This window comes from Sciurus carolinensis, chromosome 7 (assembly GCF_902686445.1).
Source record: "Sciurus carolinensis chromosome 7, mSciCar1.2, whole genome shotgun sequence".
Lineage (NCBI taxonomy): Eukaryota > Metazoa > Chordata > Mammalia > Rodentia > Sciuridae > Sciurus > Sciurus carolinensis.
In genome coordinates this window covers 130,737,339-130,763,764 of record NC_062219.1, presented here as the reverse complement: position 1 = coordinate 130,763,764, position 26,426 = coordinate 130,737,339, and the positions used below count along the sequence as shown (strand labels likewise).

Sequence of the window (26,426 nt, the reverse complement as noted above, 5' to 3'; positions counted from 1 at the left end):
TGACCATGGCTAATCTGCAGGACTCAGAGAGCTGAAAACTGCATACTATATGGGTGTTGGACCCTGGAGGCTCAGCACTGGACAGTCCCAACGCAGGAAAGAGGGCACTTAAACGGGCGACAGGCCAGTGGGCACCAGGACCGAGTCTGCAAAGTAACTGAGGTTGGAAGTAGTTTCCTAGTGTGACTCTCACCATGCTAACTTCACACCTAAAGTTCCTGGTTGGGGAGAAAGAGAGGACAGGGCAAAGGGCCACAGGGAAGAGTGACCCAGGTCACAGCGCTGGGGTCCAGTCAGTGCACCGCGAACATTCGCAGCACGAACGCAGGAGTTTTCCGGGACTCCTCTTGTACAAACCACTAGCGGACACCCGTCATTCTTCATCGTTGCTGTGGCTCGCGGTTCATCTTTTCAGCGGTCTTCAAATCAAACCAGAGCCCGAGTGCGAATTAGCGAAGCATATTCAGGTTCCCTGGAAAAGAGCCTCGTGCAGATTCCTCGGCGGTGGAATGTGCCAAAACGACGGGGCGGCGGCAGGCCCCGCTGGGATTTGAACCCAGGATCTCCTGTTTACTAGACAGGCGCTTTAACCAGCTAAGCCACGGAGCCGGCCCGCAGGCGGCGCCTCGCTGCGCAGCATTTGGATGTGCTCTCGCACCCCTCAACCACGGCAGGCCTGGAGGTGGATTCCTTAGACGATCAGGAAACAAAAGAGGATGGATACCGCAGTCAAAACCAAAGAACTTTATTTTGAAAGGGAGGCTGTCGAGAGGAGATTGGAATGGCTCCCTCCCTTGGTCGTGTCCTGCATGGACCCACCAGGCTCTGCTGGCCAGGCGGGGGCCTTTGCTGAGCCCCAGGGGAAAGTGAATTGACGGCGTTGCCTCCCGGGTTTGAGCCGCCCGCTCCTTCCCCACTGTGGAGAAGCAGGTCTCTCGTGGAAGGTGAGCAGCTGACACATGACCGAGCCTGTGGGCTGCACCTGTCGCCTCCGGTTCTGAGCTCCGGCGCGGAGCCCTAGGCCAGGGGCGCAGCCGCCTGAGGTCTGGCCCCCCAGGGCACCGCCTCGCAGGGAGGAGGAGCAGCCTGCGGAGGGTAGTGGTTTATAAGCCCAGAAGGAAGGGGCATGCGCGTGGCCGGTTAGCTCAGCTGGTTAGAGCGTGGTGCTAATAACGCCAAGGTCGCGGGTTCGAGCCCCGTACGGGCCAGCGGTAGGACGCTCTTTTGTGCCCAACACCCACCATTCCCGAGCTGGGAAAAGAGGCGAATTCCTCAACTTCACGCGAGCAGAGGCCGGAAAGATAAAACTTACCCCAACACCAAGCCTGAGAACCACCTGCCCATCCCGGACACGCCACTTTGACCTCCTTAATAACGTACATGAATGAAATAGCTTTTTTTTTTTTAACAAATATCTTTCTAAGGTCATTTGCATAAACAAAACATTCATTTGACTCAAGAAGCAGAAAGTTAAAACATTGCACTTAATTTTTTAAAAGTTCCCACCAGGAAGGGGAGAGAGGGGAAAACACAGAGGGTTAAAAGGAGGGTTGGCATAACCAAAATACAATAAATGCATGCGTGGAAATGTCACAGGGAAACCCCTTAATGTGTACGATCAATATGCATTTGTAGGTATAATTAAAAAGATAACATCTTTCATCTTAAAATAAAATAAAATAAAATAAAACGTTCCAACCACATTCCATATAGCTTTAATAATTTTTCTGGATTTATTGTAATTGGTATTAGCATGCAATCAAGTCATTGTGAATACAGTGTATATCTTAACAAGTTAGTTATACACAGTAGAATTGAGTTGCAAACGCATCTATTAGTGATATGAATGGAACTAAGACTTTTAAATTAATTTATGTATTCATGATAGAATATTCCTTATTGCTAGAATAAGGCATATTATAGCTTGAGAAATGCAATTTTAATTTGCTTAACTTTTGTGTTGCATGCCCAAATCACATGATAATCTATTGTACTATTAAAAACATGTATCGCTGATAGCTAGGGCAGGCCCTCCTTTACTTTTCTTAAGAGCAAACTAAATAATCAGAAACCACTGACCTGCAAAATAATTGTGTGGCTGGATTGGGCAGGCTGTTTATTTTCTTACCAGCACAGTTATTCAGAGTTCTTTTGTTTGGTGCCTCAAGGAAGCCTTGGGTACTGACTGAGCCATGCAATTCCTCACTGGGAGTAGGGTTGTGACAACAGAAGAAAGCAAACCTTCACCTTGACAAGCAGGTCCTCAGGCAGGTTAGTCACAAAGGAGCCCACATGGAAGCCAAACACCTGGAAAGGGATTCTCTCAGAGCTGTCCCTGCTCACAGGATGCATCCCCCAGGCTGAACAAGGAGGCACTTGAGGAGATTCTCTTAGAGTCCTGTCCTAGGCCTGCTTAAACAGAGAGCTGTCAGAGTTTGTCTCCCTCTCAGGAAATCTGTGCATCTGCAGGAAGAGTGGAGTTGAGTTGTGTCTCACATGTTGTTCAGGCTCAAAGTACAAAAATATAGGTCCTCTTTTTCTCCACATATTTTTTGGGTTGGTACTCAATTTTCCTGAAGGTCTCTGAAGTTCAGTAGAGTCATTCTCAGTACAACAGGCACTTCCCAATTCTCAAGTCCCAGGAGATTTCTCTCCATGCTGCCTAAGGACCCTTTGGCCCCTGCCTCAGACTGAGGTTTTTGTTCTCAGAGCGCTGGAGAATCCCTGGAATGACAGGTGTGCAGCCTACCCCATGCTTCTCTGGCCAACATCCCCCGAGTCCTCCCTCCTGTGTCTGCACTCAGAGGTTTTCCCCTTCTCCTCAGCCATGATGCTGCTAATCCATCTTCACAATGCAGCTGGACTAGTCAACTAGCTCTTGGAGTTTGACCTAAGTGTTCCTGGTGAGTTTTCCAATGTTCTCCTTCTGAACATTGGTGGTGCTGAGACCACCTTGGAACTTTGGTTCTGCGGCAAAAGAGGGCTAGCTTTTGGCTTCTCTAGTGTTGAAAATTTCAGTAAGTCAACATTTACTGAACACCGTCTCTATCTTTCTGTGATGGACTTGTCTATTCAGATGTTTGCAGACAGTGACTACAAGACCGTAACTGTCTAGGTCGTGGGGAAGAGGTCCCACCCTCATGGACCCTCCAGGCTGGTGTAAAGAGACAAAAGGTAAGGCCTTTGGCAGATGAGAACTGTGAAGAGAAGTCAAGCAGAGGAACTGCTCAGAGAATGACCAGTGGAGCACTCTGTCCTTTGGGGTGGAGAGGACTTCCTAGTGAGGCAGGACAGGAGTTAAGAGATACCAACTTTCCCTTGGCTTTATGTTTCTGGAGGACTGAACCTCATTTGCCCCAGGAAGAGAGAAAGCCTGGCAGAAGGTGTGGCTCATTGTGCTGTCCAACCTGCCCACAGGCTGGGGGCCAAAAGTCTCTCCCACACTTTTTATTTCTCGAAGGGCTGGGAGTCTGACCTGGGCCCTGTGCATGCTAGGCGAGTACTCTACCACGTAGCCACAGCCAGCCCATTCCCACTCTACCATCCTACTTTTCCTCTCACCCACCAGAGCCCAGAATCATCCACCTGGTCATTAGCTGGGTAACTCTGACAGCCTTCAGTCAGCTCTGGATGAGCGCAGTTTCTTCCCCATCTGGAGCAGAACAAGGAGACAAAGAAGGATGTCTTTTGTTAGGTGCCAAAGAAATCTGAGAAAGAGCACATTTGCTCTGTCAGCAAGAGTCGATAAAACCTGAATGTGGGCCCAGTGGGTTTTCCCGCTTTATGATGTCATCCTGCTTTATGACGTCACTAGTGGTTCCAATGATAAGGAGGCAGGTTAAACTGCCCATGCTCAGTGGGTACTGCTTCCCTGGCAGCACTGCTTCCCGGCTTTGGCTCCCCACTGTTCCAGACTCTTCTCTCCTTCCTCTTCCATAAAAATCCTTAGCCTCAAAGCTTTTGTCTTAGACTTCAGCACCCCTTCCCCTTATTTTCGCTTTCATCTTCAGGCTGTTGGAATAATTCTTCTTATTCCTTGAAAATCTAATGCCTGAATCACTCCTCGCTGCATGCTGTGCATCATTGTTGCTGAAAGCTCAGTCCTCATTCCCGATGCCAATACAGTAATGAGCACAAGAATTTGAGAAAAGGGAAAAACAGTTTCATTGCTTTGCTAGCACAGGAGAAACACAGGGCACTTCTGACCCAGAGGCTGTGATTCTGCCTGTCAGGAGAGCTACGTTCCAGCTGTGCCCTGTCAGAGGTTGTAATTCACTTGAAGCCGTGAGAGAGAGTCGTTTCTTAGGTTCTCTGGTGCCCTCCTGAAGTCTGAATTACTTCATTCCTGTGGTGCAATGAGCTGAGGGACAGGTAACTTGGTCCAGGACCAGAAGAAGGTTAGTCTTGTTTCCCCCATGGATAGGGACGGGGAGAGGGAGAAGAGAAAGAGAGGGGAACCATATCAGTTCTAAAATAAACCTCCGTGGCAAAGCAGCAAGGACTATCTTCAGAGCACGAAGCAGATGGGCTCCTGTTACCCATGACTCGGTAAGTTTAGCCTCCCGGAAGATGATCTCTCACAGGTCTCTTGCCTTCCCATTCCCTGATCTCTCATCCAGTGATTGTGTTTTTCACACTTTCTTTGCAATCTCCTGTGGCCAAAATTTAGACCCATGTTTTCCGTCTGCTACTTCAGCTCACAGTAATAAATATGTCCCACATTTTGACCTTGTTTTTCTGTGTGCATGTATTTTATAACAGACAGTTGTGCAACCCACGTTTTGCTCCTGCCTCTAGGCAGATGGGTGTGCTTCTCCCAGATGTCTGCTCACTTCAGTCTCCGACTTTCTCAGCCTTTGCTCAAATGCCACTTGATCAGAATTATTTCCTGACCAACTGGTAGGCAACGCCAGTGCCCACCTCCCCATCCTGCCTGTCTGCTTTGTGGTTCTCTACTTGGCTGCCCATCATCTGCTTCCTTAAGGATGGAAGTGCTCATGAGAAGGAAGACTTTCTTTGAGCTCCTGACTACTGAATTCCAGGTGGGAGGGCAGAGCCTGGCGCCTAAGCAGAGTTAGAACTATTTGCTGAATGATGTTTGTTAGGGAGGAGTCCAGGGTTGAGCCTCCTTGGAAAAGATCACTGACAGTGGAGATGGAAAACCTGTGTGTGGTGGGGTGGGGGTTAACTTGAAATGGAAGAAGAACAAAGAGGAAAAGGGATAAAAATGCAAACGGGTATGCGCCAAAGAAGGCAAGTAAAGCAGGAAGATTAAAACAAATAACGGAAACAGATTAATGGGAATTGTGTGGCAGGGCAAGGGTTAGGTGCTTGGCGCTCAGGACAGGTCTCAGTGCAAGAGCCTGTGTGGGGCATGATGAGGTCCTGGGTTCGCGCCCAGGTCCGCAGAGGTCACCAGTGAAGTTCTGCGGAAAGAGCAGAAGAGAGTTGCTAATTCTTTTGTTCTTGTTTTTCTATTATTCTGTCAAAAATACTTATCATTTATTGGCAACATTGTTAGGATTGAGCAGGAAAGTGGGCAATTTCTTTACATTTGAAGAAACGTGGGCAAGTGTTGCTGCAAAAGGCTAGAAAGCCAGTACGCCAAAGCATTTGGGGCTAAAACCACCTACCGAGAGTGGGGTTCGAACCCACGCGGGCAACAGCCCATTGGATCTTAAGTCCAACGCCTTAACCACTCGGCCATCCCGGTTCCCTGAACCCAGCCCTCTCCTCGTCATACCGCTTTCTCCAGTGGTCTTGACCTCCCCAATTCCATCATTTCTGCCTGGAGAAATCTTAGCTTTTGATTCCAAAAGAAAGACCCGCGGCGGCGACGCGGGGTCGCAGCCCCCGCGGGAGCCTCCCCGCCACCGCCCCGCGCGCCCCAGCTCCCCCTGCAGACGCCGGTGCGCGCTGGGCTGGGGCCTCCTCTGCAGACGTCGGTGGGTGGGAAGCCCCCGCACCGGGTTCGTCCTGCAGCGAGCCCGGAGACCTCGGCGGACACAGGGCCTCTGATTTAGTCACACGTGCTCCAGCTGCCAGCTCGCGGTCCCCCGCCAGCTGCACCGTCGCAGCGGTCAGTCCTCGCCCGGAATACCCGGGGGGAGACCGATGCAGAGTACAGACCCCTCCTGCAAGGATCCTGACTAGAGCTAAGGCTGACCCCGCGTCTTCATTTTACCAAGCGCAGTTAGAGCTAAGGACTCGCAGTCACCGGAGGGTGGTTGGCACAATGACGCTCAGTCAGGTGCCAAGAACTGCCACAGGGATTTAAGCTCCCGGGTGGGAAGTTTGGGCGTCCGGAGGAGATGGTGCCGGGATGAAAGCCCGAAGCAGAGTTGGAGTATCGTTAGTTACGAGACGGTGCAGAACGCCTGGTGCCTATCCTGCTGCCTCCTTGAGCAGGCAGCGCAAGCACCTCGGCCTTGAGCGGTGCGTCACCGGCACAGAAAGCAAGGGAGTCAGTGAAGACTCTCCCCGGAGCCTCCCGGCTGGTGAACAACCAGCCCAGCTCTTACCTGGATGCTCGGACCAGCTGGGCCCTATCTAGAGCTTCCTCTGCACGTGGTCCAATCATAGACAAGGAGTGCCCTGGGGTCCTCTGACTACCTGACCCTGGATTTCTCTCTGTCCAGATGAAGGTTCCATTCCAGGAAAAGCAGATATGACCTTAGAGGTTCTGCTCTACCAAGAACTGAAGGAAGTTTAGGTCCCAGTGCTGGAACAAGAACAGGCTTGGGGAATGGCGATGGAGGAGACCGACAGAAGGTTCTACAGACAGCACACTAGAGCAAGAATTCGTCATGTCTACAGACCCAAAGGTTTCAGTAGTCTCTTAGTGCCACTACCCAATCACGCGTAGCATTTTAAAACATATATTTATCAGAGAGTTGGCATATTACATGTGGAAGTAAAAATAAAGCTATTTGAAATGTATGAAGGAGATAGTCCTATGTGCCAGTGAGAAGCCAGGGAGCAGAGAACTTTCATAAAGGTCAGGGACTGGGGGCGTTGCGCGATGGCAGAGACTTGCCTGGCATGTGTTAGGCAAGCAGCACAAAACAATATCAAAATAAATGCTACAAGCAAACAATAAGGTACCCATAGATGTTTTTGCTTGTATTAAAAACAAGAATAGGAATATAAAGGACACAATAGAAATACATATAAATATAAATAGATGTGATAATATAATATATTTGAATTATCTTAAAATGGTGAGATGACATATGGCAAGAAGCCATGCAAATCTACAAGATCAGGACAGCAAGATCAAAAGGAAATGGGCAAAGGACAGGACAGGCAACTCGAGAAGAGAACTATATAAAGACTGTACAGCATAATTGGTTACCACAGAAATAAGAAACAAAAAGATACCACTTTACTTACATTACCTTGTCAAAATGTAAAAGTTGAATAAAATCTGTTGCTGCAGGACTAGTGATATTAGAGTCCTCATGTCCTGGTAGTGGGAGTTTAAACTGACGAAACCATTCTGTGGTTCATCTAATTCAAATTAAGGGTAGTCACATTCCATGGTGGAGCTAATCTCTGAGGTCTAACTCTGGTCCCACTCTCCAATCAAGTACAGACATTATGAATGTGAGGAAGTTAATCAGAGCACCATTTGTGGTCTTTTGAACTTGGAAAAAGAAAACAAAACAAAACAAAGCCCTGATTTCCATTATTTGACAGTAGGTAGGTAAGTTGCTGTAAACACATACCTTAGGATATTAAGCAGTGCCAAAAGTAACAGTAAGTCCATAGAGCAACATGGATGGAATTTAAATTATACTACTATTAGAAAAGAACACTCAAGCAGAGGTGTGGGGTTCTGCTTCTGCAGAGGTGTGGGGTTCTGTGATCCCTGCTATGGGAGTTGTTTATGGGGGAAGACAATGGACATAAAAGTATGTGAAATAACTGATTTTAGTCATTCTTCTACTCTCACTGTAGGACTGTAACCCCTCATTGATATAAAAGGGAAATAAATGAGTACCTTACAAATGTTTTATCTTATTGCCTAGGGATTTCAGATCTCAGCACAGTAAGGAGAAATTTACCAGAATTATGCAGTGTTACTAAATTAAAGACATAAAGTTAGGATTCCAGGAAGGTCAAAGCAGGTAGAATTGGTGAGACAGAATATCAAACAGGAGAAATCTGCAAAGAGAGAGCTTCAGAGTTCTGCAGTGGTATCTTTTATCTTTGGTGGAATACTGATTTGTGCATGAATGGGATTAAAACTCCCTGAGTTGAAGAAAAGAAGTACTGGAACACTGTAATCTGACCAATTCACACCACACACCAAGGCGGGAATAGTCCCAACTGTAGTGAAGATAAGTTGTGAGCCAGTCTCACAAAGGTACAACCTTGCTTTTGGAGCTATATTAACCCAACTAATTTTGGAGTTACATTAGTCCAGTTAGCTTTGAATCCATCCTGAAAAAATTTTGGAACAGGTCACAGACGGATCAAATGGGTCCCAAGAAAAAATATTATTTAAACCCGTAAGAGAAAGGATCCTTGTAATGAAGTCATAGAAAGTTTGGAAACATCAACAGCAGTATCGTGGAATTTAGAAACAAAGGTATGAACTGAGCAGTCTAGCTAAGGAAATTTCCAAATAGAATTGTGCAGGTGTTTCCCAGTGTTGCCAGATAAACGATGCCAGGTGAGTTAAAGGAAGAGCTCTTAAATGTTAAGGAACCACAACTTTCTGGGTTTATAAAGAAAACTATTACACCCACCTACTCTGGAGAGAAAATTATGTTAAAATTAAGAAATAACTTTCAAGCAAAAATCAAATCCAGGGCACTATCAGAAAATGTGGACTGAAAACAAAGCTAAGTCTGGGATTATAAATCCTTTGTTAAGACCCCAGACTGATTTAGGTGGCATCTCAAGGGCATACCTCACATATACTGTTGCTGGAACAACAGACCTGCAGATCTCAGGGGGGTGGTTCTACGCATCTTCACAGGAAGCCCAGAGTAGAGGAGGGCTCATTGTCATGAGGTTTGTGAGTGTGACTTTTGTTTAAAAGGAGGTTGGCAAGCTTTCTCTTTAAAGAGTCGGACTGTAAATATCTTAGGCTTTGGGGTCCACCCAGTCTCTGCTGCAACTTCCCTACATCTCCCTACAACATCTACTGTTGTTACAAGAAAGCAGCCACAAACACCACAGTAAGGCTGAGTATACAGCTGTGTTCCAATTAAACGTCAGGGAAACAAAAAGCCAGATTTGGAGGACGGGGATCGTGTGCCAATCCCTTGAAGGAATAAACTCCAATAACTTTGATAAAATCACGAGGAAACTATAAGGGCTGGAGGAAACTATAAGCTCAGAGATAGGACACCTGTCTAGCATGCTGGAGACTCTGGGTTCCATTCCCAGCCCGAGGGAACACACACACACACAGTCGAGATATAATTGTAGTATTTGAACGTTGACAGATTGGACGAAGGGATGGAGGGCTGCCCAGCGCTGCTGCGCACCAGTGTGTCGCGCTTTTGTTTTATGCTTTTGAACGCGAGTGTGCATAGGGTTGCTTTACGCCTCCCCTGCCTGCCTGTCGGAGGTGAGAAACTTCCACCTACACAGGTGCGAACTGGGAGGACGCTTACTTGAGGTCCCTCAGCGAGGGCCGCACCTTTGCCTGGTCGAGGTAGGGCCATCCGGAGTGGAGCCAACACTGAAAAAGGAAGCAGACTTGGAGAGGATCGTGCATGGGGGGCGAGTCGAATCTTTGGGGGTCGACAGTGAGGGAAAGATTGGCAGACTCCAGGGCGCCTCCCCACCTCCCACCCATGGATGAAGAGGAACAGGCGAGCTCGCGGGAAGGGGGACGCCCCGTAGGCTCAGCCCCTCCCCAGACGCCCCCGGTCGCCAGCGCGGGCAGTGAGGGCGTCCTTCAGGTTCAGAGAGGTTTCCTCCAGGTGGACGGAGTTCTCTGGTTCGTACACCCAGGTGTGTCCTGCATCCCAAGAAAGTTCTGGAATCAGAAACACTGGCCGGCCCAGTTCTGCAAAATAACAAGTGCCTGGACGTCAGGCCGCGGGGCTCTGTGGCTTAGCTGGTTAAAGCGCCTGTCTAGTAAACAGGAGATCCTGGGTTCGAATCCCAGCAGGGCCTTCCCTCTCGCGTGAAGCCTCGTGCACAGAAGTTTTTGATCCAGGTAGGGACACCCGGGGCTTTACCCCCAGGAACCCTCGCTGCGCCTGCCCAGGAGCACGGTGGAGGCGTAGGAGGTGCTCAGGTGGGGCGCCTTCCTACCTGGCGAGCACGGTGCAGGCGTAGGAGCAGGTGGGTAGGAGGTGCTCAGGTGGGGCGCCTTCCTACCTGGCCTACAGGACGAAGTCCTGGCCTGGGGTCCGGAACCCCTATCGTCGAGTGTTGAGCTTTCGACGTGTAAAGTCTTGCGGCTGCTAAGTTTGATGAGTTCCCGCTTTGGGGGCATTTGGAGCGGAACCGGGCACACAATTGTGGGCACAGTGAAGAATGAACGTGTCCCTTGTTAGAAGTTCGTGAAGACTTACCACCAGCCACGGTAGAAAGTCCAGTCGAGGGCCGGACCTGCGCGAGCGCAGGTGGGCGCGGGGAGGCCAGTCTGTGCACGACCGCAGGTGCCCGTCAAAAGACGGGTTGGAAGGACCCCTTCAGGTGGAAAGAAATCCGCGTGACGGTCGTGTAAAGTGGTAAGTGTGAGCACAACTCTGCAGCTGCTCTCGGGCCGGCGCGGCGCACGCTTGCAGCCGGCCACTCCGAGGCCGCGGGCGCAGCCTGGGCGGCTCAGCCAGGCCTAGGCAGGTGACGGAGACCCTGTCTCAAGGCAAAAATTAAGAAGGGCGGGGATGTGCCTCAGTGGTTAAGCGTCCTGGGTTCAACTCCCGGCACCCCTAAAAAAGCCTCCTCAACCGAAATGACTTTTATTTTAATTTTTGGTCTTACATCAGAAGGAAAGGCTTGCATCCATTACGTGGCTGTCTGTTTGCACGTCTCTCCTCAGAGCAGGAGCTCAGTGAAGGACCCCCGTCCTGTCGAAGTGAACTGACACTGTTTCCCAACTCCAGGTATGTCGCCAGCGTCAGCGGGCTGGCGTCCCCAGAGGAGTAGGGCTCCCTGCCTTTACCTTCTTGGCTGGGTTGTTCGTGGGCGCTGGTGGATCTAATTCCGGTGTAGGAAGAATCTAGGTTGAATTCCGTATTGCAATTTGTAGGACTGAGTTGAACGGAGTGAGTTTGCAAGGAGGAGGCACATCAGCATAAGTTATGCAATATGAGTACTGGAAAGAGAAAGGAAAGAAGAAAGCATGTTTCCGCCCGGTTTCGAACCGGGGACCTTTCGCGTGTGAGGCGAACGTGATAACCACTACACTACGGAAACACCTGCTGGCGTCGTCCTGGAAGACCAACCAGGATTTTGTGGTTCACCAGTGCTGGTTCAAAACTTACAAAACCTGATCTCGGCTGACCCATTTAGGTGGAAAGGTTGGCTAGGGAATTCTCGGTGTCCCCTTTAGGTGGGAGGGGTGGTTAGGGCATTCTTGGGTGACCCCTTTAGGTGGGAAGGTTGGCTAGGGGATTCTCGGGTGACCCATTTAGGTGTGTTGGCTAGGGGATTCTCGGTGACCGCTTTAGGTGGAGGGGTGGTTGGGGGCTTCTTGGTGTCCCCTTTAGGTGGAGAGTTGACTGGGGGGCTTCTCGGTGTCCCCTTTAGGTGGGAAGGTTGGCTAGGGGCTTCTCGGGTGTCCCCTTTAGGTGAGAAGGTTGGCTAGGGCCTTTCAGGTGACCCCTTTAGGTGGAGGAGTGACTGGGGGCTTCTTGGTGTCCCCTTTAGGTGGAGGGGTGGTTGGGGGCTTCTTGGTGTCCCCTTTTGGTGGAGGGGTGGCTGGGGACTGCTCGGTGTCCCCTTTAGGTGGGAAGGTTGGCTAGGGGCTTCTCGGGTGTCCCCTTTAGGTGAGAAGGTTGGCTAGGGCCTTTTCGGGTGACCCCTTTAGGTGGAGGGGTGGCTAGGGTCTTCCTGCATCCCCTTCAGGTGGGACCAATGGCTGGGCCTGGGACTGGCCTCTCCCTCCCCAGGTCCCTGCAGGCTGGTAGGGCGGCAGCCTGGCTGTTGAGCGAGCTGCTCCTGCGCAGAGCCTGTTAGAAGGGGCAGGAGACTCCGGCGCCCAACACGGCCCCTCTGCCCTCCCCTGCCAACAGCGGGTTTTTCTCCGTCCCTCTTTGTGAGAGCCCGGTGGACCTCCTGGATGTCAGGTGCACGCCATGGTGGGCGGTGGCCGGGTCTTGGTGAGGTGCCCTCGGTCCCCGCGACCTGGTCCACTCTGCCTGGCCCAGGCTTCTGCTCTGGACGTCTCTGCTGAGGGGTGGTTTTGGGCCTGCCTGCCTCTCCGACTGGGACAGGTATTTGCCGGTGGCTCCTCAGACACATCCGAGCCATTGTTTTCAGTTTGTTTAGCTCTTTGTTTTTAAGGTTGATGACGTCCAGTTTCTTTCGGGCCTGACTGGATGATTTGTGCATTAAAATTTTACTATAGTTTACTCCCCAACTGTTGTCTTATCAGTTATCCACAAAATATGACACATCACAGTTCATAAATTTTAGTTCAAACTATTTCAAAATTTCCCTTGTAATTTGCCTTTGACCTGTAGATTATTTGGGAGTGTTACAAATTTCCTAGCACTTGAAGATATTCTGGGACTTTCTGGTTTAATACTATCCTGATGAGAGACCATTTTATTATTTCAGGCATTCAGTATCTCGAGAGATATTCTTAATGATCAGCTTTTTGTGGACTTTCTGTGGACACTTAAAAGAGTGTGTTTTGCTGACTTTTGGTGGCTGTATATCTCAAGATTCCAAAAGGTCAGTCGTTGGGCTGAGTGCCTGTTCAAACCTTTTGCAGCCTCACCTGTTGTTGTATTTACCTGTTGCTCTCTCTGTTACTGAGCGAAGTATGAAATTCTAGCCACAAGTGTGGGGTTTTCTATTTTTAGTTATGTCAGGTTTTTAAAATATATAATTTTGTTATAATTGTGGATTTGCAGAGAGGCTCCTGTGTCTTCAACTCAGTTCATCCCCAGTGACGTCACCTTGTGTAACTGCACTACAGTACCAGGAATCCGACATGGTTACACCATAGGAGTAGCTCTGGGTGGTTCTGTCTTGCATAGATTCCTAACCATTGCTGGGAAGTAGGCACAGAACAGCACTTCACCAGGGTGGCTCTCTCTGCCTTAGTTGGTCACACATGCTTCCCTCCCAAGACAATTCTGGTGTGCTCCTATCTGACCTTGTTGGTGGCCAGATGGCCTGGAGAGCCATGTCAGTTTTGGTATTGATAGTTCCTGCCTTTAACTGCAGAGGCATGTTCACAAGTTCATGGGCACTCATCTACTGAGGGACACAGTGCTTGCTATTTAATCCGGGTGTCATGAACACTTGGGTACAGATTTTTGTGTGGACATGTTTCCATTGTCATTTTAATTTTTATGTTTTGAAACTATGTTTTTGGATGCATACCCATTAAAATTGTTAGGTCTCTTTTTAATGTATTATCTCTCATCACTATGAAATGCCACCTTATTATTATGCAGTGTCTCTGTTTGTGGAAATACTCTTTGCCTTAAAGCCTGTATTCTTTGAATGCTGCCACACCAACTTTTGTTTGTTTGTTTGTCGTTGTTGTTTGGTACTGAGAATCGAACCCAGGTGTTTTAGTCAGCTATTTTGCTGCTGTGACTAAAAGACCTGACCAGAACAATTGTAGAGGAGGAAAAGTTTATTTGAGGGTTCACAGTTTCAGCGGTCTCAGTCCTTAGAAGGCCAGCTCCATTCCTCAGGGTTCAAGATGAGGTAGAACATCACTGTGGAAGAGAGTGGCAGAAGGAAGCAGCTCACATTGCCATCAGGAAGCAGAGAGACTCCACTCAACAGTTATAAAGTACATATCCCATAGCCATGCCCCCAATTAACCCCATCCTCCAGCCATACCCCACCTGCCTCCAGTTACCACTCAGTTAATCCCATCAGAGATCAATTCACTGATTGGGTTAAGTTTCTATCAACCCAATCATTTCTCCTCTGAACCTTTCTGCATCATCTCACACGTGAGCTTTTGGGGGACACCTCATATCCAAACCACAACACCAGCTCATGACCACTGAGCTGCACGCCAGCCTGTTTTGGTTTTTATTTTGGGACAGAGTCTTGCTAAAGGTGCTGTCATGTTGCAGCCAGGTGCCCCAACTTGTGTCCTCCCGCCTCAGCCTGCTGGTAGGCTGGGATTACAGGTTTGGGTCCCTGCCTCAGGCTCACGTTGACATTTTTTTGGTTGGTATTTGTGTATAGTTCACTCCATCCCTTTAGTCTTCTAGACCATTTACTTTACATCCTACGTATATTTCTTTCCAAAGTGTTTTCCATTGTGATAACATACATAAAGCTTGTCATTTAAGTCATTTTTAAGTCTACGTTTTGGTAGAATTTAGTATATTCACATTGCTGTGTATCCACCACCATCATCTACTCTACAACTTTCTGGTCATTCAGGATTGAAGCTCTGAACTATTAAATAATAACTTCCCATCCTCCCCTCTGCCCCAGCCCTTGGAAACTCTTTCCATACCTATGAATTTTACTCTTCTACAATTCATGCAATATTTACCCTTTATGATTGGCTTTTTTCACTCACATAATGTCCTCACAGTTCATTCATATTGTGGCATGTATCAGAATTTCTCTCCTGTTTAAAACTGAAAAACATTCCATTGTATGTCGATACCATATTTTGCTTATCTGCTGGTGGACATCTGAGTTGACTGCCCTGGCCGAGCACTGTGAACAATGCGGCTGTGAATGCTAAATACAAGTGTATGTGAGCCCCTTTCAATTCTCGTGGGTATGCACCTGCAAGTGGAATTGCTGTGTGATGCTGTGATCCTGTTTAACATTTGAGGAGCCAGAAAATGCTCTCTGAGGTGGCTGCACCACTGAGCATTCTCACTAGCAATCACAAGCATCTTAATTTTCCATATCCTCCCTGAGGATCTGTACTACTTGCCCCATATCCAGTAGCCACAGCACTGGGTCCCACGTTGTATCTCACTGCAGTTTTAATTTGCATTTCCCTGATGGTAAGTGAAGTTGAGCATCTTTTCATGCACTTGTTGGCCATTGTTTGTCTTCTTTGGAGAAAATTCCATTTGACCATTTCCAAATGGGCTTTTGTTGTTTTAGAATTGCAGGAGTTCTTTATATGTTATACGTGTTCATATTATCCTTCATCAGCTAAGTGATTTACAAATATTTTAAGCTGTTCTATGGGTTATCTTTTCACTTCTTGACAGTGTCCTTTGATACACAAAGACTTTAACCTGGTGAAGTTCACTTCCCCCTTTTGTTACTTCTGCTCTGGTGTTCTGCAAACAATCACTGACAAATCCAAGGACATGGACATTTTCTCCCAGCGTCTTCTGGCATTTAATGGTATTATCACTCTTGTTCAGTCATTGATCTGTTCTGAGTAGGTTTCTGTAGGTGGTGTGAGAAGGCACCAGCTTCGTTGCTGATTGCATGGGAGTCTGGTTCCCCAGCACCGTTGGTGGAAGGCTGTCTCCCGGTGGACGGTGGGTCTGGCAGAGTCGCAGGTTGGCTGACTTCACAGTAGGAGTTCCTCCTGAGCGCTCTCTGCTGCTCCCTGCTCCCCACACTGATCTTACTGTACACTAGCCCCACATGGTCTTCACTACCACAGCTTCTAGTAAGTTTTGCGGCCAGGAGTCATTGACCCTTCAACTTCATTTCCAGTTTCAAGATTTTGGTTTGGTAGGATCCCTGGAGATTCCATATGAATTTTTAAATGGCATTTTCTACTTATGGAAAAAAAATCATTGGGATTTTGATAGAGAGTGCCTTGAATTTGAAGATAGCCTTGGGTACTATTAACCTTGTGTCTGGGAACGTATTTCCCGTGACCATGCACAGACTTATAATTTATATGGGCCAATCCGCTGAATGTACCACCACAAGCCGTACAGGAAAAGATAGTATTTATTAAGACATATAAAGTATATACAAAAGGAAAACCATCCCAGGTTGCATACCAACTCGGCACCGGAGCGACATCAAAGGCATTTCGCAGCATACATAACCAAAGAAAGCAGTCTTGTCACCTTTGAGTTCTTCTCATCTCTCTTAAATACACTGGAATAAACATATAAAGTTATTGTCTGGAGCCACTGAGCTCAGTGCCATCGGTATGTTTGGTCTCCAGACCTGGATCTGGCCAGGAGCCAGGCCTTGAGAGCAGAAACCAGCTGTCTTTAAGTTTTTTTTGTTTTATTCTCAGGCAGAGAGCTTATCAGTCCTTGAACAGGGGCACTGCCAGACCACTAAGTTTCTCATGCAAGTGGTTTACTCCTTGCCCTGATTTCACTTTTTGAAAGCACTCTCAAACAAGACTCCATTTTTCTCTACACCTTGCTAAGTCTTCCAACCCATGAACATTTGTGCCTGCCCATTTATCTTTCATTTCTGTCAGCAATGTTTTGCAGTTTTCAGTATACAAGTCTTCCCCCTTAAGTTTATGCCTATTTTATTCTTGTTGAGGCTACTGTAGATAGAGATGTTTTCTTAATTTTCTTTTCAATTTTTTTATCAACAGTATGTAGAAATGCAATGGACTTTTGCATGTGAGTCTTGTGAGCTTCAATTTTGCTGGCTTTGCTTCTTAGAGGTAATGTGTGTGTGCGTGTGCGTATGTGTGTGTATGTGTGTGATCATTGGGCTTTCTTATGTAAAAATCATGTCCTCTATGGACAGAGATAACGTCTCTTCTTTTCCAATCTGAATATCTTATACTCCTCTTTCCCGCCTACTTGATTTGACTGGAATTGCCACTACTGTGCTGCACGGAGTGGAGCGAGTGCCTTCTGTGTCTTACTGTTGAGCTTAGGGCAACTGAATATGACCTTCATTGTGGGTTATTCATAAATGGCTTTTGTCATATCAAGGACATGTCCTTCTATTCCTGACTCATGAGCATCTTTATCACAAAAGGGCAGGATTTGTTACATGTCTTGTGGGTTGAGCTGACTGTGCAGCTCTTTCCTCTTTGTGGTATTTCCCGGTGTCGATTTCGTTGACTGGTTTCAGGGCTGAATCACCTCCCATCACAGCCTCCCATCTGCCTGGTTCACAGCCTTCCAACAGGTTACCACTGTCAAGAATTCCCTGCTGCTTTCCCAGGTGTGTGTGAGTGCACATACCACCTGACACACACATCCTCCTCCACCGCAACCTCAAGCAGCAGTTTTGGCACATCACTTTGTACTTTGCTTTTTCATGTAATGATATCTGTGAAGTTCTTTCAACTAAGCACATGAAAGTCCTCCTTGTTCTCTTTTAAATGTGCCTACTACTCCATTTTGTAGATATGCCATAATGTATTTAATTATTATGAGGATGAAGAGGTTTTTCCTAGTCTTTCTATTATTAAAAAATGCTACAGTGAATGATTAGACAAGAATAATTTCCTGAGGTGAGTACCCTTTGCAGGCTTATGGAACTATGCAGCAAGGGTTTTATGCTCTTGGAATGCTGACAGATCCTGCCTAACTGCCTTTCGTGGGGGCCGAGTATAGTTTCTTTCTTTGGGGTGAGAGTAATTTAAGAGGATCCTGGTTACACTCGACCCCTGATTTTATAATGTGCAGCAGATGATCTGCTGCAACTGTGAAGCCAAGCCAGGTAAGCCATGAAGACGGTAGGATCAGCAGCAAGGAGCTCTTGCAATGCTGGAACTTTTGTCAGAAGGGGCATCGCTAGCACACAAGCCATCTCTGGATGGATACCCGTGAAAGAGCACAGGCACAAATGAAGCCCTCACCCTTTGTGGTGACCCAGGTTACTGCAGGCTCAAAGCAAACGTGGCAGTTCCTGCCCTCCTTGGTGGCTGGCACCCTGGACCCCAGCAGACAGGGTTGTTGGAACTGTCTGACATCAGCAAGGAAGTCAGTTGATGGGACATCCGCAGGTGGGTTTCTCTACCTTTTTTCTGGGGGAAAGAATTGCCAGAAAACTCACTGAGCTTCACTACATGCTGGAGAATCTGTTACAAGATTCTGCAACACAGATTTTCCTGTTACTTCAAATGTCCACAAATGACAGCCCCACAATATGGATGGCATGGCTGAAAATATATTTTGGTCATTAAGAGCAAAGAAATGTTTATTAATAGCAAAGACCATGTTAATCTGAAAGTTTCCCTTAGCTCCAAGTACCTTTCCTCATTCTTTACCACTGGCTTACTTTGTGTGTGTGTGTGTGGGGGGGGCGCTGGGGATTGCACCAGCCCTTCCCAAGCCAGGCAAATGCTCTATCAAGTGCCCTACCACTGAGACCTTTACAAATGTTTATTTTGAGATAGGGTCTGGCTAAGTTGCTGAGGCTGACCTCCAACTTGGCAATCCTCTTGCCCCTGCCTCCTGATTAGCTGGGACTACCACAGCACACGTTTACTGTTTAGATTTACCTCAGGGATCACCTTTACCCATGAGTTTGTCTCTAACTAATGTAAACTAGATGTTCTTCTATTTTCATTATGAAAATCTTATATATACAAATTTCTCTGTGGAATAAAGATCACATCTTTTGTCTTAAAATATCTAGTTCTGAGATTCTGTGGTTCAGGCATTTAATGATCGTTTATTTCTGTGTAGTCCTCTAGACTGGTACCTAGCAATACCACCTCTAGGAATATACTCAGAAAACTCCAGCTTAGGCCCATGGTTGTTTTTGGAGACAAATAGTCACTGCAGCTATTTGAGGGAGCGGAGGTGTGTAACAACCCACTCGCTTGTCTGCAGGATGAGGAAGCATCAGAGGAGCGGCTAAAACCCCTGCAGCCCTCACTGCAAATGCAGCAGAGACAGGGACCCTGTCTGGTAAAAATCAATAAAAGCAAACAGGAAGTGGGTTTCCACAAAACTTTGATTTCTCAAAGTTAAAATCAGAGACAGATGAAGAATGGAAGGTGACACAGTACTGGAACACTCAGGCCTGGGGAGATGTAGGGATTGTGAGGGTGGATCTGGTCCACGCAGATCCCTGCCCTGTTGCTGGTCTGGAAAACCACCACTCACCATGGCCCTCTCCCCTAGCTCACGCCAAGGTCTCTCCTGGTCATGCATTTCCTTAGCACAAAGTGCCATGGTCTCCAGTGCCCCTTACTTGGGACCTCGGCTCCCAGATGATATTCCTTGACATCAAAGGTGAAATTCAATGTTCATTGGCAGGACAGAGAATCGGGCATAGTTCAGGACCAAATTATTTTATCCTCTCCCCAGGGTTCCCTGGACTGGCATTTGTGAAGGATTGGCTTACTGGGCTGGAGCCTTCCTGGGTCTTGAGTCATGGAGCTTTGATAGTGTTGGTTTTGATAAATGGATGATGTAAGGAGTTATAGTTTAGATATGAGGTGTCCCTCAAAAGCTCCTGTGTGAGACAATACGAGAATTCAGAGATGAAATGATTAGGTTATGAGAAGTGTAACCTAATAGTGGATTCATCTACTGGGTTAACTGGGCGGTAACCTTAAGCAGGTAGGATGTGGCTGTAGGAGGTGGGTCCCTGGGTGTGTGCCACTGGGGTACGTATTTTGTTCCTGGTGAGCGGAACTCTGTTTTCTTGTGCCCCGTTCTGAGTCGCTTTCTTCCTGTACACCCTGCTGCCATGAGGTTCTGCTTTACTTTGAACCCAGAGTAACTGAGTTTGCAGACCATGAACTGAACCTCTGAAACCGTTAGCTAAAATAACTTTTCCTCCTCTTGTCAGGTATTTGGTCACAGCAATGCAAAAAACAGAGAAAGGAGAAAATGTAGCAAATACAAAGATGGTCTAAAGGAAAAAATGAACCTCATGATACCAAACATGGAGTAGCTATTTTTATTCTGGACAACATCTAATAAACTAAATACATGCAAACCTTGTCACACCGACATTTCACTCTTTTTTGAACCCCCTACCAAACAGTTTATTCATTTGCCTTAAGAAAACATTCTAAGTAGCACACTTTTAATAAACCCAAAGTTGAAAATACCCAAATATTGAATTTAAGAATCCAAACACGAAGTACTTGTATTATAGGAGTCTATTTGTACAAATTTAAATCGCAAGCAAAAGTATGTTCTTAGAAATCAACGTAGTGGTTGTTGCATTTAAGAGTAGCAGGAAACAACCCAAAGGGAGTCGCCCAAGTCAGGAGTATCAATCTGGGTCCAGTTCAGAGGGGGACCACTCGGTAACTGGAGCTGGGACAGTTTGGAATAGTACTGACCACACCAGAGGAATGGATTAGGAAGGATCGCCAAGAAGAAAAGAGAAGTATAAAAGTAGAGAAATGTCTCCTCCCAGGATTGCCATGGTGCGCCCAAGAAAAGAAAGCACCTGCTGCTCCGCAGGACGAGGTGCGGACGGAGCAGGGAGGTGGAAGGTGCCTAGGCTACCTCGTCTGGGTGCGCCCTCAGTCGGGGACAGTGAGCCGGTCTCCAGAGGTCCTCCCGGGGCAGTGGGAGCCGGGCCACGCGCTGCGCTGCGCCGACTCCGTCTCTCGGCTGCCGCTCCAGCGCCCTCTAGTGACAAGCTCAGCATGGCGCTCGCCCCGAGGTAGCCTGGGAAGGCCCTGCCATCCTTTCCCTCCGCACAGTAGTGAGGGTACTAATTCTGAGTCTCCAGACGTGATCTGTCGAAATCTCGATGTCAAAACCCGTAAAGTAAAAAATCCCTAAAATCTAAAGTCCATAAATGTCAAAATCCTGAAGATCACATTCCCTAAAGAGTAAGATCCTGAATTCTGGATCATGCCAGAATTCCCCAAAACCTCGATCCCCAAGAGAAAAAGGCTAAATGAGAGGGACAGAAAGCCGCGAGTCGAGGAAGGCGCAGTCGGCTTTCTGTGTGCGCAGTAGGGTCGCACGTCACTCAGCCACGCGAGACCTGGGCCTTCACGCGGCCTCCCACCTGCCTCCAGCGAGTAGAAATAACCTGAGAAGCTCAGGGACCACCCGGATAGACAGCTCTCCGCAGAGGTTGCTCCAGGGCTGCGGAACACGCCTCGTGTGCACTAGTCTTGCTTGGAAGACAGACCGTGTACCACCTGGTCTAACAGAAAACTATGCCTGCTTGATGCCGGGCCAGGAAAAGCACTTTCAAAACGCTCCACCTTTATTTTTTATTTTTTGAGTCAGATACATACAATTCATTCCCCTGCTGGATCCAAAAATTTGAAAACTTATCCACTCATTTATGTACTAGTAACTAGAATAAGTGAAGCGTTTATAAATTCTTACTTGAAGATTTGGTAACCTTTGCAGAAAAAATGGATTCTAGTGGGTTCCCCCAACCATAGCGGCAGATTTGGAATGAGGCACCATGAGAGCTGCTGAATATGGATTTTAAAATGTTCCTAATGAAGTTTGTTTTTTTTCCCATTCAGTCCAATGCATTTGTTGAAAGATTCAGATGAGTGAATTAACCACATAACATAGCAAGGGTGAAAACTTCAGTTCAAAAATGCATCATTTGTCTGCGTTGACATCCCTTCCAGATGATGAAATTTCCAGGAGATTTTAATGAATAAAAACCGCATTTGCCTGAAGAAGTCATTGAGTCATGACTGGTTCAATAATACTTATGTGTGGGTAGGATACGAAGACACGGAAAGGCCTTGCTCTTTGATCACCAGGACTGTTTCCTGCTAAATCCACTTTTGGTATCTGAGAGCATGCTGAGCTGATTTCCGAGATGGCTGAACGACACAGAAGTATCACCCGGAAGACAGACGGGAAAACTTAGTAGTTGAGTCATATGTCAGTGTACAAGGAACACAAAGAGCAGTGCTGAGTAACAAATGAAGTTGAAGTGCACTGCTGGAGGACAGACATGCCCTAAACCAACAAAGAGGACTTTCAAAATGTAGGTAAGGACTGGCAAATTCTGATGGCTACCTCCGTGCAATTGCCCACAATCTATCCTGCAATTTATACCTCAAATGTTCTTCCTAATTTTTGCAAGTTTTTCCTCCTTTTCTTTTTCTTAAAGTTTTCTCCCCACTGTTTTAAATTGTCGGCATTATTGTAATCCCAGTGGCTGAGAAGGCTGAGGCAGGAGGATCGTGAGTTTAAAGTCAGTCTTGGCAGAAATGAGGCACTAAGCACTCAGGGAGACCCTGTTTCTAAATGAAATACAACAGGACTGAGGCTGTGGCTCAGTAGTTGACTTCAATTCCTGTTACCAAAAAAAGAAAAAGAAAGAAAAAAAAGCATTTCTTTTTATAATTTACTGTGCTCTGTATTTCATCTTTGCATCATTCCCAAAACTGAAGGTATTAATTGTGCAGACTTTGAGAGTTTTAATATTTTATGCATTTTTGGAAGTTTGTGAAAGTGCACATATCACAAAGCTGATTTCATGTGTAAGCGACTGTGCATGTGCTAAAAACATTAAAACATTCTCGATAAATGAAGAGATGTTCTTTTTGTACATTTGCATTTTTTGTTCTGGTGGTGGATTTTTTTTTTTTTTTTTTTTTTTTTTTTGTACTGGGGATTGAACCCTGCAGTGCCTAGCCACTGAACCACATCCCCAGCCCTTTTTGTTTTTTGACACAGGGTCTAGCTAAGTTGCTTAGGGCCTCACTAAATTGCTGAGGTTGGCTTTGAACTTGTGATCCTCCATCCTCCTGCTCAGCCTCCAGTGTTGTTGGATTCACCAGTGTGTGACATAGCACCTGGCCTATGCATTGTAAAAGATAAAATTTCTGAAGATCTTGACCCTTTGGTTACTGTATCATGGTGACCCCTCTTGGGTTTTGACTGATTTCCTCCAATGATCTAGTTTTTTTGTCTTAGTATTTCTTTTGTTGTTGTAGATAGACACAATACTTTTATATTATTTACTTATTTATTTTATGTGGTGCTGAGGATTGAACCCTGGGCCTCACATGTGTTAGGCGAGTGCCCTGCCACTGAGCCACAACCCCAGCCCCTTCTTGGTATTTCTGATAATCAGTTATAAAGCTGGGTACTCAAGCTTATTAACCACAGTGATGAGTATTTATGCATTTCTTTTTTGATCTATTTGTGAATGTGCTTCATTTGCTTTTAACTATTATGCCCCTTTGAGTTAACATACCTGCTTTTGTGGGCGTACATGTATGCTGTTGTTCCCACGTTGTTGTGTGAAGGGTGAGTCCGGCCCCTGTGCTTTCTGGCCTAGTGCCTTCTGCCATGTGATGATATATTGGGAAGGCTCTCCCCAGACGCTGGCATATTGACATTGGACTTCTAGCCTCAGCAACTGTGAGTCAGTACATTTCTGTCATTATAAGTAACCTAGTCTCAGGAATCCAGCTATAGCAGTCATCCCCTAGTTCCTAATTGCCTGACCCTGGCCTTGAGGTGATTGAGGCACAGGAAAATTGTCCCCTGGGTGTTAAGAACCTGGGACTGGGACGTTGGTTCTGGGCTGGTTACTCTGCATATCAAATGCATGCTCCTGCCCAGCCCTTCATCGTCTCTAAGAACTGGCTAATCGCCAGGACAGCCTTTTCCCAACTAGAAAGATTTTTTTTTGTTGTTACGTTTTAGGATGTCAAAACCTCATAATGAACAGAAAAATTTAAAGTTTGTACAACATAACCGTTCATTCCACAATTCTCCTGGCCTTCAGTCAGAACTTGGGTCAGTTAGGGTTCTTTACCTGATGAGTCCTCCATTGTCCCGTTTTGTGTCTCCAGTCCCTTCCTCCTTTCCCATTAACCTTGACTACTAGCGCTGCAAGTCCCAAGAGGTGCTAGTCCAGTCCCTGTGTCCCAGTCTGGTCCTCCTTGCCTTCACTGAGTTGCAGCGCCTCGTTTCCCCTGGGCAATCTGGATGAGGACTTGAACCTTCTCCTACCCCAAGACGGTTTTGTTTCCTGGACCAAACTCTGATCTGAGCTGGACTCCAGATTCTGAATTCTGGGACCTATCTGGGAGCAAGATATTTCTTCCTGCAAAGATCCCCCAGCCCAGGACCCACAGAATTTTTTCCATGCGAGTACAGTAAGCCTATCTTAACTCCAAGCCCAACCAGAAAGGCGCTGCGTTCAAGCGGAGCTGCGCGTGGATCCTTGGGATGCGGGGCACAGCATGCCAAGCAGAGGGGCGGTGCTGGCTGGGCCCAGCGGGACCTCTAGCTTCCTGCAAGGCGCTTGCATTTCCCTGGGAGCCGCCCCTTTCAGCCCTGGCGAAGAGCTGACTGAACAGTTGTGCTTCTCTGAGCATCAGCTGAAAATAGACTCCAATTCCCTGCTTGGCTCAAAGTGAACATATTCTTTGTTAGAAATCCCTGAGAAAACTGCAAAACCCCCACTTGTGCGGCTCCCGGGATTCCAAGGAAGCCAACCTCAGCGAGGCAGAGGGATGAGAGCTTGGGATGCGGTCCAGACAAGCTGGGGGAATCTCCTGCAAAAGGTGAAGATGGGGAAAGAAAATGAGCAGCGCCTGTTTCCGCCCGGCTTCGATCCAGGGACCTTTCGCGTGTTAGGCGAACGTGATTACCACTACACTACGGAAACCAGCTGGAAAGGGGGCCCGCTGAATTCTTGATTAATGCACCATCATGGCTGCTCCCAGTTTTTTCAGATTTTTCTTCGGGTTATGGTGAATTTTTCTCTTTACATTTGCTATTGATGATATGAAGCCTCAATGACCTATTTAAGTTGAGGGGAATTTGATAAACAGTTTGTACTTTTGTATAGTGAAATACAGTTCTTAGAAGTTACTTATACAATACAAACAGGTCTAGAATTCATGTTGAAACTTAATTCATGTTAAGATTAATGCATTTGTGAATGGTTAACCCATTTATTATTAAGTCTATTTATACTATTTAGATATATTTTCCATTATTTTATACTTGTTAAAATATTGATTAGTTTTCAAATTTTTATTCGTTTTAATGTTTAGTTCTGTACAACTAAAAACTGCAATGATAACCCAAAGGAATTCTTATAAAAGTAGAACATTGTATCCCCTAGAACAAAAATTAATACATAGTACTGTGCACATTTAGATTTATTAGCAAGAAAGGGTAGGGTAAAATTTATTTTTAAAATCTTCTAAACATCAATAACATTAGAAGAGAAATCTATGGGAAATTTAGTTTCAGAAAGAAAAAAAACACTTCAAAGTATAAAAGAACTTGATGATATATTTTTCTATAAATAGTAATTGTGTCCAACTCGGTCTCCTATTTATAACCTGTGGGATATATTTTTAAATGATGCAGGAATTTTGTATCTACTTATTTGCTTTGGTGCCGGGGATAAAACCAGTGTCTCCTGTGTGCTAAGTAGATACTTTACCACTGAGCTACATACACTACAGCCCCGAGAAAACTCTATTTCAATACCGATAATCATGATTAGAAGATCTCATCATCCTAAGTGATTAACATATTTAAAAAATATGTCCAAAATATGCCAGAGGAATTTTTCTTTTTCTCCCATCAAAAAGGTGAGGATATCAAAAAGTGAGATTTTGCCAAGCAGAGAAAGGGGGCCTACGGCTCAGCCTGAATGAAGGTTCGACAAGGAAGCGCTCCCGTCTTGGTGGCCATGCTGCAGAGGTGAGGTCACCCTGAAGACGGATCCTGTAGGCCTTCTCCATCGCAGGTGGAGGCTCGAGGAGGTCGCAGGACCCCGCACGAGGGGCTCCTGCGCGCCTTGGCTAGGATGCCATCCTTGCTTTAGCATCAGTTAGGATCTCAGTGGTGTGATCTCCGCTTGGGCTGGATGTCGTTTCTGGGGAGAATGCTCAGTAGAAACAGGTATTGCGCGGGCTCCTTGAAAGGCCCAGAGTGGCATCTGGTGTGAGACGAACGCGCGCCCACGAACGCGCCACACGCGTGCATATTCCCCCTGCGGAGGGTTCGGTGGGTGCATCCGTGGAACGCGGACGCCTGCAGCAGCTGGGGCCCCGACCAGATCAAAAACTCCGAGAACCCAAGGTCTGTGGCCTGGGAGAAGTAGGTCCTGCGGAGGGTCCTCTCGTGGCTCCCAGGATTCCTTAAAAGGAAGGCCAGCGTCGCTCGCTACGTTGGAAACGCCCGACCCCAAGGCAAGGCAAAACCCTTGGCACCTAGTCTGCAGATCCAGGGAGCGTGGGCTGGGCAGCACCGGGAGCGTGCGCTCAGGTAGCCAATTAGAGTTGCCTCGGAGAGGCTCTCCCTGAGACCCGGCCTTTCGTATTCCGTCGTCCTCCGCTTTCCCTCCAAGGGTCCTGTCCCTTCCTCAGGGTTAAGAAGCCAGTAAATAACGTAGCCCTTTTTTACCCCCACCGCCCCGGCAATGACTAGCTAACGACATTGACTCCCAGGCAT

The 26,426-nt window shown here is 47.0% G+C and overlaps 6 non-coding genes across 6 annotated transcripts; 2 read left to right on the top strand and 4 right to left on the bottom strand.

The window, feature by feature from the left end:
- Positions 1–535: 535 nt before the first annotated feature.
- On the bottom strand, positions 536–609 carry Trnat-agu (transfer RNA threonine (anticodon AGU)). The gene has a single exon. It is a non-coding gene; the product is annotated as a tRNA-Thr (tRNA).
- Positions 610–1,134: 525 nt separating this feature from the next.
- On the top strand, positions 1,135–1,208 carry Trnai-aau (transfer RNA isoleucine (anticodon AAU)). The gene has a single exon. It is a non-coding gene; the product is annotated as a tRNA-Ile (tRNA).
- A 4,422-nt stretch (positions 1,209–5,630) lies between these two features.
- Positions 5,631–5,713, bottom strand: Trnal-uaa (transfer RNA leucine (anticodon UAA)). The gene has a single exon. It is a non-coding gene; the product is annotated as a tRNA-Leu (tRNA).
- Positions 5,714–10,063: 4,350 nt separating this feature from the next.
- On the top strand, positions 10,064–10,137 carry Trnat-agu (transfer RNA threonine (anticodon AGU)). The gene has a single exon. It is a non-coding gene; the product is annotated as a tRNA-Thr (tRNA).
- Positions 10,138–11,315: 1,178 nt separating this feature from the next.
- Trnav-cac (transfer RNA valine (anticodon CAC)) lies at positions 11,316–11,388 on the bottom strand. Its single transcript has one exon. It is a non-coding gene; the product is annotated as a tRNA-Val (tRNA).
- Positions 11,389–24,548: 13,160 nt separating this feature from the next.
- Trnav-aac (transfer RNA valine (anticodon AAC)) lies at positions 24,549–24,621 on the bottom strand. The gene has a single exon. It is a non-coding gene; the product is annotated as a tRNA-Val (tRNA).
- Between the last annotated feature and the right edge of the window lie 1,805 nt (positions 24,622–26,426).